This window comes from Scylla paramamosain, chromosome 1 (assembly GCF_035594125.1).
Source record: "Scylla paramamosain isolate STU-SP2022 chromosome 1, ASM3559412v1, whole genome shotgun sequence".
NCBI classification, from domain to species: domain Eukaryota; kingdom Metazoa; phylum Arthropoda; class Malacostraca; order Decapoda; family Portunidae; genus Scylla; species Scylla paramamosain.
The window spans coordinates 2,905,435-2,917,500 of record NC_087151.1 but is presented as its reverse complement, the minus strand read 5'-3'; the positions used below and the strand labels follow the sequence as shown (position 1 = coordinate 2,917,500).

The window sequence follows — 12,066 nt, the reverse complement described above, 5'->3', positions numbered from 1 at the left end:
AGAGAGCAAACTTTAAAGTGATGGAAAGACACTGAAACAAGTCATGAAAGTGAGGGAGGAGGAGGAGGAGGAGGAGAAGGAGGAGGAGGAGGAGGAGGAGGAGGAAGGAGAAGAAGAAGAAGAAGAAGAAGAGGAAGAAGATAATGATGATGATTATAGAGAAAGAAAGAATATCAACAGTAACAACAACAACAACAACAACAACAACAACAACAACAACAACAACAACAACAACAACAACAACAACAACAACAACAACAACAACAAACAACGAAAGCAACAGACGAAAAAGAAGAAAAAAGGAAAAAAAAAGAGGATAAACAAGAAAAAGAAGTAGAAGGAGGAAGATGTATCCACTCACAGTAGTTGAAGATGTACTAGACTGATGAAGAGATGAGATACAGACGGACAATGAGAGAAAGGGAGAGAGGAAGGGAGGGAAAGAGAGGGAGAGAGAGAGAGAGAGAGAGAGGGAAGGGAATGAGAGGAGCGCAGAGAGGAGGGAATGTCTAGATGGTGGTGAGGGAGTGGGGCAGTATTAGGAAGCCAGATGGTAGAGCAGGATTGAGGGGGAGGAGGAAAGGAGGGAGGAGAAGGAGGGGGGGGAGAAGTACATGATATGACAAGGAGAGAGGGAGAGAGGGGGCTGTGGGGGAGGATAAAGGCGTCAGCTTGTTATTTTGTTTCCTATGAGTCGCGCAGTGAGTGAGTGGGGAAAGAAATGGTAAGAGAGAAGAAAGACGTGAGCAAAGGGAGTGAGTGAGTGAATGAAGGTGTCAGAGTAACGGAGGAGAGAAGAGAGTGAAGGAGCAGGAGAGTGAGCAAGAATGAGTCGGTTGGTGAATGAGTAACGAAAGAAGAGAGAGAATGAGTGAGAGAGTGACAGGGGAGTGAGCAAAAAGAATGAGAGAGAGAGAGAGAGAGAGAGAGAGAGAGAGAGAGAGAGAGAGAGAGAGAGAGAGAGAGAGAGAGAGAGAGAGAGAGCTGTGGGTAGAGGAATGAGAGAAGAATGTGGGTGAGGGAGAGAAAAAGAAAGGGGAAAAAGGAAGGGCAAAAGAATCGTGGCATGAAAAAGAAGGAGGAGAGGAAAGTGTGATGAGTGTGATGTAAGTTAAGATGGTCCAGGAGGATGACGATGATAGTGCTGGTGGTGATGACGGTGGTGATGTTGGTGGTGCAACGTATAGTGTTGGTGTTATTGTCTTCCTTGCTTTACTAATTGCTTCATTTGTTGTTTGATGAGTCTGTGCGTTTGTTTATGTGTGTGTGTGTGCGGGTGTAGCTGTGTGTAGCATTGGCCATCTACCTGTATATCTGTCCATGCATCTTCCTCTAGATAGATAAATAGATAGATAGAAAGATAGATAGATAAATACATCCTCTACATACGCATGCATATGGTTTCATGCATATCAAAGCAGATAATGTATTTCATGACATAATGATAGAGAGAGAGAGAGAGAGAGAGAGAGAGAGAGAGAGAGAGAGAGAGAGAGAGAGAGAGAGAGAGAGAGAGAGAGAGAGAGAGAGAGAGAGAGAGAGAGTCAATCAGACAGAAAGACGGATAAACAAAGAGACAGACAAAGAGGGTGACCGAGAGAAGAATAAAACATTTAGGTGAGGAGGCTACTCAAAACGGGGAGAAAGAGAGAAAAGAAAGAGACAGAAGGGAGAGGAGGAATCACAGCATCAATATTTGTCATCGTTCAGAGTACAAACAGAAGCAAGCGTTGCGTCCCGCCACCACTGCAGTACAAGCGAGGCGGGCCACGTACAGTACAGCTCTTTGAAATATGGAATGTTCCGTACGTAGAGTTTTACATATATTCAGCGCGCTTCCTTTTAAAAATATGCAGCAGTAATTTTATTTGCACCTATGAATGTGCTGAAATACCTGTGTTGCTCGGTCGCCGCCGCCGCCTGTGCGTTATGTGCGAGTGTTGAGTGTGTTACAGCGTGTGGCTCGGTGCGGTGCCCTTGAGTGTGTCCTGCGTGTGGTCCTCCTGCAGCAGCGGCGGCCAGCTGTGAGTGGTGGGCTGGGTGTGACGGTGCTGGGAGATGGTAAGGGCGTGGAGGAGAGGAAGGGAAGGGGCACTATGTATTCAAGACGTCATTTGTGTGAGGAGCAACTATCTTCTCTCTTCTAACTCCCCAAGCTCCTGCCCGTCACCTCCTCTCCTTTACTACCTTCATCCTACTTTCCCTTTCCTTTCCTACCGTTTCGTCTCTCTCTCTCTCTCTCTCTCTCTCTCTCTCTCTCTCTCTCTCTCTCTCTCTCTCTCTCTCTCTCTCTCTCTCTCTCTCCGTCCCCTCCCTCAGCCCGCCCCTCCCTCGTGCTTTCCCCAAACACCTCCGTCCGGCGTGAATGGATGTGCCAACTCAACAGATTATCAGCTCATGTAAACGGATCCTCGAGGTTAGACGAAGGAAGAGGAAAGAAAGTAGAACGGGAGGAGGAGAAGGAGGAGGAGGAGGAGGAAGAGGAGGAGGAGGAGGAGGAGGAGGAGGAGGAGGAGGAGGAGGAGGGGGAAGGATGCATTGAGGGCGGCGTCTCCCAGCCAGCCCAGTACATACGAGTGGTTTTAATTATTCAAAATCAATACAGACTTGCAACATGACGTTCGGTGATGCGCAATAACCATAAATATCGTCCTGGAACTTAATTATCGCATAGCCTTAATTACTCCCGAGAGATTAAACTGTAATTGCCGATCAATTATGAAATATGGCCGACGTGTGGTGAGTCTATCAGTTCTCTAATCTGCCTGTTATCTCCATCACCGACACGTCTCCTGCCGCCCGCCGCCCCACGCCCGCAGCCCACCATCCCGCCGCCCACCGAAGCTAGAAAGAGGGAGGTTCAGGGGTTGAGGGGAAGGGTGAGGGTGGTGGAGGGAAGGAGGAGGCTTGGCAGGGTGGCGGGAGGTAGTACAAGGAGGGCGCGGTATTCAAGAGGTTAGGGGAAAGGAAGGGAAGGGTTCTGGTGTGTGTTATTCGTGTTATTGTTAAGCCACGTGTGTGTGTGTGTGTGTGTGTGTGTGTGTGTGTGTGTGTGTGTGAGGGGAGGCAGTCGTGGTCTTCAGATTATATGAGGAATGTTTTGTGTTTTCTTTCATTATTTCATCACTTTTTCATTGTTGTGTTTATTTTTTGTAATAATAATAATAATAATAATGATAATGATATTAATAATAATAATATTATTAATAATAATAATAAGTAAATAAATAATGTAGTAGTTGTAGTAGTAGTAGTAGTAGTAGTAGTAGTAGTAATAATAATAATAATAATAATAATAATAATAATAATAATAATAATAATAATAGTAATTGTTGTTGTTGTTGTTTTTAATTTTCTTCTTCCTCTTCTCCCTCTTCTTGTCATCATCATCGTCATCATCATCATCATTACCATCATCGTTATTATCAATATTTAATACATGTATACTGTTCTCTCGCAGTGAGGTGTCAGTGGTAGCGTGAAACCGTGGTGGTCATCACAGGCCTCACTCCTCGCTGGGTGGACGCGGCGCCTCAGGATCACACGCTTTACGAGGGCCAGGAATGCGACGAGCTGAGACGGAACTACAGAGTGTTGCGAAAATATAAGGTAACGTCTTGGTCTAATTCTCTTATTACACTCCGAGCTTCATATTTTTTTGTATCTAACTGTTTGACTGCTCAGGTATTTTACTCAAGCGTAATAACATTGTGTGGTTTTGAAAGACGCCACTGGTGACAAAATGAGTGGCCGAGTGCTTCAAATCTTTCATTGGCCGTAGGTTTACTTATATCCACTAAAATCATGTGGTGTGACAAAAATCAGGTACGTCTCAGTGTCTAGCAGTCAAAGGGTTAATATTGTTGTAAGCAGGAATCCCTCACCACGGAACAAAGAGCAAACTGTAACATCCAGATTACCGCAATTCATCTTTGTACCTCCCCCTGGTATCCATTTATCGACCAATCCGCACGGGAGGATGAACACCTGGATGGGCTGCGCGAACTCTAACAGCAGCTCGCGACTCGTAGCCAGACACCTTTGTCAGTGCGTCACGCAGGCGGCGAGGGGAGGCATGGGCGCAGCAATATGTAATGAAGAAGAGACTCAAAACCTTGGCTGAAGTTATGAAAGGGAGAAAATAAATGCTCATTCTAGATAACAGGAATGCATCCCGGCGACTCCGCATTGCTGCCTCCCCACCCACCTCAACCAAATAAGTGTCATGTCTGCCTTCAGTATTGGCGAGGTGTCTACATACGAACTGTTGTAACCTGACCTAACGTGACAAACTAAGTAACCTAACATAACATAACCCAGCACATCATAATCTGACTGAATCTAACTTAACCAAATCTAACCAAACCTAATGTAACTTAACCTAATCTAACCTAATGTAACATATCCTAATCTAACCTAACCTAAACTATCTTAACATGACCTTACCTCACATTACTCTCATCTAACCTAACTTGAATAACCTATCCTAAACCAGTTTAACAAAACCAAGCCCAACTTAACCAAACCTAACCTAACTAAACTAAACCTAACCTAACTAAACTAAACCTAACCTAACCTAACCAAATCAAACCTAACCTAACCTAACCAAATCAAACCTAACCTAACCTAACCTAACCAAATCAAACCTAACCTAACCTAACCTAACCTAACCTAACCAAATCAAACCTAACCTAACCTAACCTAACCAAATCAAACCTAACCTAACCTAACCTAACCAAATCAAACCTAACCTAACCTAACCTAACCAAATCAAACCTAACCTAACCTAACCTAACCTAACCTAACCAAATCAAACCTAACCTAATCTAACCTAACCTAACCTAACTAAACTAAACTAAACCTAACCTAACCTAACCAAATCAAACCCAACCTAACCTAACCTAACCTAACCTAACCTAACCTAACCAAACCAAACCTAACCTAACCTAACCTAACCAAACTTAACCAAGCCATACCTAACCTAACCTAACCTAACCTAACCTAACCAAACCAAACCTAACCTAACCAAGCCATACCTAACCTAATCTAACCTAACCTAACCTAACCTAACCTAACTTAACCAAACCAAACCAAACCTAACTTGCCTAAAAACAATCAGACTTTAAATTATAACCCTTTAATACCTCCTACAAACTACTTTCATTACCTGTATACGTGTCACCAGCAGACATCCAATTGCGAATAACGTTAAATAATCTTAAAATCACACGCAGCCTTAGTAATATAGATTTCACATAAACATAAGCAGCACATCAATAGCGGCAGATCCGGTACCGGGAGACAGACAGCGGACTGAAGCATTTAAGTGGCGGAATGTTTTAGAGGCGCTGTCAGAATTCCCTCGCGTCCGTATCCTGTTGGTGATGCATTGTTGATCGTGATATGGCGGTAGCTGTACGTGGTGATATCTGTGTGGTGGGGGAAAGAAGAGATCTGGCACTTAGGGGGGTGAGGGGGTACGGTGGTTAGAATATGGTGGTGGTGGGGAAGGAATGGTGAGTGGTGTGGTGGAGAGGTGGATGAGTAGTGTAGTGTTGGTGTGATAGTGGTGATGTGAGGTGAATGATAGTAAGGACAACAACAAGATGGATGATTAATAATAATGATGGTGATAATGAAGGGGATGGTAAAGATGATGATGATGATGATGATGAGGAGAATAATAATAAGAATAAGAATAAGAATAAGAATAAGAAGAGAAGGAAGAAGAAGAAGACGTAGAAGAATAAAAATAAGAGTAAGAATAAGAATATGAATAATAAAAAGAAGGACAACAACAGCAACAACAACAACAACAACAACAACAACAACAGCAACAACAACAACAACAACAACAACAACAAAAACAACAACAACAACAACACCTCCAACAACAACACCACCACCTCGAACAACAACAACATTAACGGAGTGGTGATGACGTGGTGGTGACAGGCTGTGTGGTGACAGTGAGGTGGTGATGTCAGTGGAGGAGGGTGTGACGTGAGTGGCGATGGTGGTGGTGGAGGAGAATGCAGGGAATGCACGCGATCAATGTTATTAGGAGTGAGTGAGGGGAGGGAGAGAGAGAGAGAGAGAGAGAGAGAGAGAGAGAGAGAGAGAGAGAGAGAGAGAGAGAGAGAGAGAGAGAGAGAGAGAGAGAGAGAGAATGAGAGTGAGAGTGAGGGGGAGGGATAGAGAGGTAGGGGGGGAGTGACAGGGAGAGGCAGAGGGGGAGGTATATTAGGAAGGGCAGAAGAGAACTTGGAAGAGAGGGAGAAAAGGAGGGAAGGAGGGAGGGAGTGTCAACAGGAAAAAAAAAAAATGCTTGTAAATGTAGTGAAGACGTCAATATTATAATGAACCTCAAGTTGTATTCAGTAACTCATTATCCGCAACTATACTCTAATTATTCGTGTACATACAACATTATTTAAAACTACATAAATTATCGTGTGTGTGTGTGTGTGTGTGTGTGTGTGTGTGTGTGTGTGTTTGGGCGCGGTCGTTGCTGGAGGTAATGCTGCCCCCTCTCCTCCATAAGCGGTAGGAAGGACGGGGCGGGAGGGAGGATGGGAGGAGGAGGAGGAGGAGAAGGAAGGAAGAGGGTGAGGGGTGAGGGGGCAGGGAGGACCAACACCCATGTAGTATATTAAAGAGCTGACGTTGACATAGACTCATTTGCTGAAGTGACACCTGTCTGTCTGTCCATCTGTCCGTCTGTCTGTCTGCCCATCTACCTACTTATCTGTCGCTCACTCAATTTATTTACTTGTGAGGTTTTTTTTTTATCTGTTTCTATTTCTCTGTACATTAATTACTTATTCTATTGATCTTTCTCTAATTATCCATCTATTTATCGTGGTATCAATGCAGTCAGTCACTTTTTTATTTATCTATGTTTTTGTATATGTATCTAATCTATATCTAGCTCCATCACTCATTATATCCATGTACGTATGTATTTTTTCACCTGTCCAAGTGATTATTATTATATTTCCTTATCTTTTCTTATCTACTACCTGTCAATCGTTACCAGTTTATCTATGTTTTTATATACATACCTGTATTTATCTCTATCTTTCAACACATCCATTATATAATTTGTTTCCAGTCCAAGTGATTATAATTATATTTCCTTATCTCTTTCATTATCTACCAGTCAATTGTCATATCCAGTTACCGTCAATTGATTTATATGTAAGTCTCGAGGCGTGTGTTGTATACCCCCACCACGAGCCTCCCTTCCCTGCGCCACGCCCTCGGTCAACACCTGTCCTCCCCCCCACTCCCACGTTCCTCTCCCCAGCATCTCAGGTGTGTGCTGGCGGTAATTACACAAGATGCAGGGCGGCGTGGACAGTGTTAGTGGCCCAGGTGTCATTTGTTTAGGAGAGATATTCGTGGTCTTGATGTGCTCAGTTTTATTAATTTGCTTGCTTATATCGTTTGTTATCTTAGTTGCTTAGTTCTTTCTTCTAAGTTAGTGCACATTTCCTTCTCTCCTTCCTAAGTTATGCTTTTTTTTTCTAATCTATTGCGCGTATAATCTTTTTTAACTTTTTTTTTGTGTTCCCTTTCCTTTTCTTCTTCCTTATCTACATATTTTTTTTCTAGTCTTTGTCGCGCGCTATCCATGTCCTCTCTCTCTCTCCTCCTCGTGGCCCCTTCATCTCCCTCCTGCCTCTCCCCGCCACTCCGGTATGGTTGCACACTACATCTCTTACCGTTAATCTCGCGGCGGTAGTGCTCGCTATCTGCATAAAATGATCTGGCATAAACTAGATGATATCGTGGTGATGTGTGCGAGACGTGGCCTCTTCCACCTCCCTGCTTGGTGGACTCCAGAAGCCACCACCACCACCACCACCACCACCACAACCACCACCATCACCAGCCAGCCAACAAGACATGAGCGGCAAGACACACCTCCTCACCCTCTCCTCTCGTCGCCGGGGTGATGGAGGTCATGGGTGAGGGGCGGGCGTGTGCTGCGCCTCTGTGTAGCTTGTGCGTCTCTCACGATCCCAAGACATGAAGGTTAATTTAATTTCAGCACCTATTGATAAAACTTGATTCGAGTGCTAATGTATGAGAGGAAGAAAATTGCAGATTACATTCCATCACTTTATCTCCTTCAGCAAATGGTTTTCTCTTGTATGCCGTCTCTTCCCTTGTCCCACTCTGCCCCTCCCCCCTCCCGAACGCCCCTGCCGCTTCCCTGCACCCCTGCTCGCCGTGGTTCTACATCAACATGCAGGAACGAAACCTCGTATCTTCAAGAAACAATTTCAATTAACTACAATCTGGTAGGAGACGATGGAATCCTGCATAGATAATGACAAAATGTTGCATCCTTCCGGGCGCGACGAGCAGCCGACCTACGAACCTCATCACGCGCGCCCCGCCATGTGTTCATTTCCTGCCACGGCCCGCCCCGCCACTGAGGGAAGAAATTAAAGAATATACTTGCCATTTTTTAAGATACAATTAAGAAACGACCTGGAAACCGAAAAAAAGAAGCAAACATTTACCCGGAATACTGGTGAGAAAATTCGACTTTTGGCCCATTCGGAGAGTGCGCGCCGCCCCGACCAATTAACAGGCGGGGTTAATGAATACCGATATTGCCGCGAGTTGGGCCAACTTGGGCTTACTTCGACGTCCCGCTGGAGTTTTTTTTGTTGCAGTTGGTGGTTCCCTCGCGAGTTTAGGATTGTTTAACTGTCTGCAGGACGGGAGGGCGAGGGTGGCGGCGGCAGGCAGGTGAGCGCCGCGGCTTGGCGCCCTCTGCACGCCACACGTGGCCTGCCTTCACTGCTGCTGCTCCCGCTCTTGTCAGCCTTTAATTTTTACGGTTGTTTCTTTTACTTATGAGACTGTCAGGGTGATCAACCCACTCTCAGAGGAAAGCCATCAAAGACATCCCAGAACTCCAGCGCCGCTTGGTTTCTGGGAAGAGAACGCACCACCGAGTCATCATTGGCAAGCTTCTTGCTGTGCTCCAACTCCCTCGCGTAACACGACACTGCACCGGCTATTTCCTCAGGCTGACAGGCTGCAAGCTTATTTCTATCACAATAGTGATATTTTCTATGAACAAGAGTAGTACAGGTCATCGAGTGCATCTGTGTAGGTTGTGAAGGGGAGGATGGGAGGTGGCTGCTGTGACGACACTTAGATGTAACTTGCTTAGTGATTCGTCAGGTCGCGTCGCTTTATCCGGGCCCACTATCGTGAACACTGAGCAATGCAGGATGGAGTGTGTGCACCCTGGGTGAAGGGGGCGAGTGGACAAGTGTACCAGGAGGCCACACCACCGCGGCGCCACCTGAGAGATGACAGACGCTTGCCAGGAAGAATGGTTTTTGGCATCATACAAAAAGTGGCCAAGACGCTTCGCTGCTGCAGAATGCCGCTCTCTTGTCTCTTTGTCCTCGATGTGCTCATACTACTCAGCCTCCACACGGCAGCACAGGTGTTCCGAGCCTCGTCACAGCCATTACTTATTTGCTGCATTTAAAGAACACCTTCGCCATGTACGAAATAGTGATATTTCTTTTTCAACGCTTGCATGAAGATTTCTGTCTGATAATTTCAAGTTTTGACACTCACATTTTCCTGACAGCAATAAGCCGGACAAAGGGATGAGTCTGGAGGAGCCTTGTGTTTTTTGTGTTCTGCTCTCACACTAATAGTGAAGATGTGTAGGACAGAGTAGTCCACTCAGGCGGGCGACCTATTGATAAGCAAATGTGCTTGCTCTCTGTTGCCTGTTTTTCCTGTTCCTCGCCAAGCGCGTCGCCGCCTCGCCGCGCTGCCTCCCACGAGTGAGCACCTCAGGGTGACGCCTCCCCGACCGTTCACACCTTCGTCCTGATGTTTTCCACGATCATGCTCACACTTCTCGCTTCGCGTTACTTACTGATCGTCGGGAAGTGAACACATCCACCGGGGATCCTGAGATGTTCCGTCTTGAGAAACAGGGAACTGGTGTCAGGCGCTGCAGGAGGCGCGGGAGCTGCAGGCTGTCGGAGCGAGTGAGTGAGGGTCACCTGCCTCCCATTCACCTTCATGTGCCCGAGACAGCTGACCATTCTTAGTTTTATTTTCATTACCACTATTATCAGTAGTAGTAGTAGTAGTAGTAGTAGTAATATCATCATCATCATCATCATCATCATCATCATCATCATCATCATTATCATCATCATCTTCGTCATCACAAACAACTTACTCTCTTGTCCAGGATTAAGTCAATTTATGCCTAGTGTGTTTTGACAGTCAATATTTCTTATAAACTTGTGGCGTGGGTGGCTGTACTCGTGAAGGCTTTGACGCGCACATCAGAAAGAGGAGGACTGAAAGTGGGGAAGAAGTCAAGGACATCAAAGAAGAGGAATTAGGTAAAAAAGACCAAGACAACCAAGAAAAGGGAGGTGGATGAGAGTGTGGCCATGCTGAGGCTGAAGGAGAAAGCCGAACTGGTCCCCGAGAAAGAAAGGAAAGTGTCTTGAGTATTATCGTATTGATGTGAAGGAAGGGTAATTTGCTGATGAAATGAGCGGCCACCTTTGTAATGTTGTGCCGAATACGGGTGCTGATTGGTGCTCCATGTGGATATCTTTGGCCAGACTAATTTTGTAACGAGGCAGGGGACCAAGGTGAGGATGACATATCAACTGTGGCGACAGATGTGCGAGTCGAGCTGCCTGAAGTGGTGATTCCCCTGCGCGGTGGCACGGAGGTCAGCATGTCCTTCTACGTGTTTCCGAAGGAGGGTTATGAGCCTTAGAAAACCGTACTGTCGATGAATCATTTAGAGGAAGCTGAGGTAATGCAGGCAGTCCCTCATCATGGCTGTAGTCTCTTCCTCAGTAATCCTGGACTAGTCAGGATCATTAGTGCGTGCGCCTATGCAGAAACCAGTAAGAATGTATCGGAAGACCTCTATGAGGAAAGGTTTGTCGCTGTAAAGCAGCTTGACATAGAAAAAACAATAAAGAATGATTTCATGTAAGGCATTGCTATCTAAAATATTCTCCTTAGCATCACTGGAGGTTTTAAAGACCTAAGTCAAGCCTTTCACTGCTCCAGACAATAATTCGATAATAACTTACAAATTTTTACTTGTTTATTTTTGTATTAAATTCGCTTTAATAGTTCTGTTCTTTATATAAGACAAAATTAAATTCTTATTTCCTCTTTCTCCTTTGTGTCCGTGTAAACAGCTGAGTCAAAGTAAACAGTTAGGAAAGAACGACCACACCGGTGAAAGGGTTAGTTTCATATTTGGCGGTAATTGTTCTGATGAGTGAACCTATAAGTGAACCATTACACACCATTTTGCAATTAAACGGAGAAAACAAAGACTAATTTCAACAAATACTCACTAAGTACCCATGAACTTTCAGAAGAGAACAAAATAGGAAAGTTAATTGATATATCTGCGTGTTAAGAATAGAAATTTAGTGCAAGTCCTGATCATGGAAGCAAACAAAGAAATAATGATGGGACGGAGGGCTTCTGGTGAAAAGAGAGAGGCGCGCGCACACACACACACACACACACACACAGACCATCATCACCATCATCATCATCATTACCACCACTATCACAGACAAAAGCTGATTAGATTTATGGCCACCAACAAAAGCACGTCTAGATTGCTGGCAACCTCAGGGAGACGTCAAGAAAACGGATGACTGTGATGGCTGTGAGCTCAAGTATTAACAGGAATTTACGTCAGCAGTCATCAATAAAGGCTAGTCTTTAATGGAGGTTCAAGTTATCATTCACTTGCCAGCGATTATCATCACAGGAGTCATCAAGAGACATCAAGACACAAACTAACAAAAACTGCCGTCTGGATCCAACACGGGAGGCGCACAGGTACAGCTTTCCCAAGGTTGTCATCGTCCACACAACGGTTCCAGGCCTGCAGGTGCTCCGATCACAAACACTCGTGAGAGGAGCGTCGCGGGGATACACAAACACTTCCGCTCTCTCTCCTCTGTACCAGTTAATCTCAAGAGGCCGATCCCTTTTCCCATGATATTTTGAGCT

The 12,066-nt window shown here is 45.2% G+C and overlaps 1 long non-coding RNA gene across 1 annotated transcript in view; it reads left to right on the top strand.

The window, feature by feature from the left end:
• The window catches only part of LOC135112189 (uncharacterized), a 158,041-nt gene that overhangs the window by 116,733 nt on the left and 29,242 nt on the right, over positions 1–12,066 (top strand). The window contains exon 4 of the long non-coding RNA XR_010274199.1: positions 3,461–3,609. This is a non-coding gene — a long non-coding RNA (uncharacterized LOC135112189). The remainder of the gene's footprint in view (positions 1–3,460; positions 3,610–12,066) is intronic.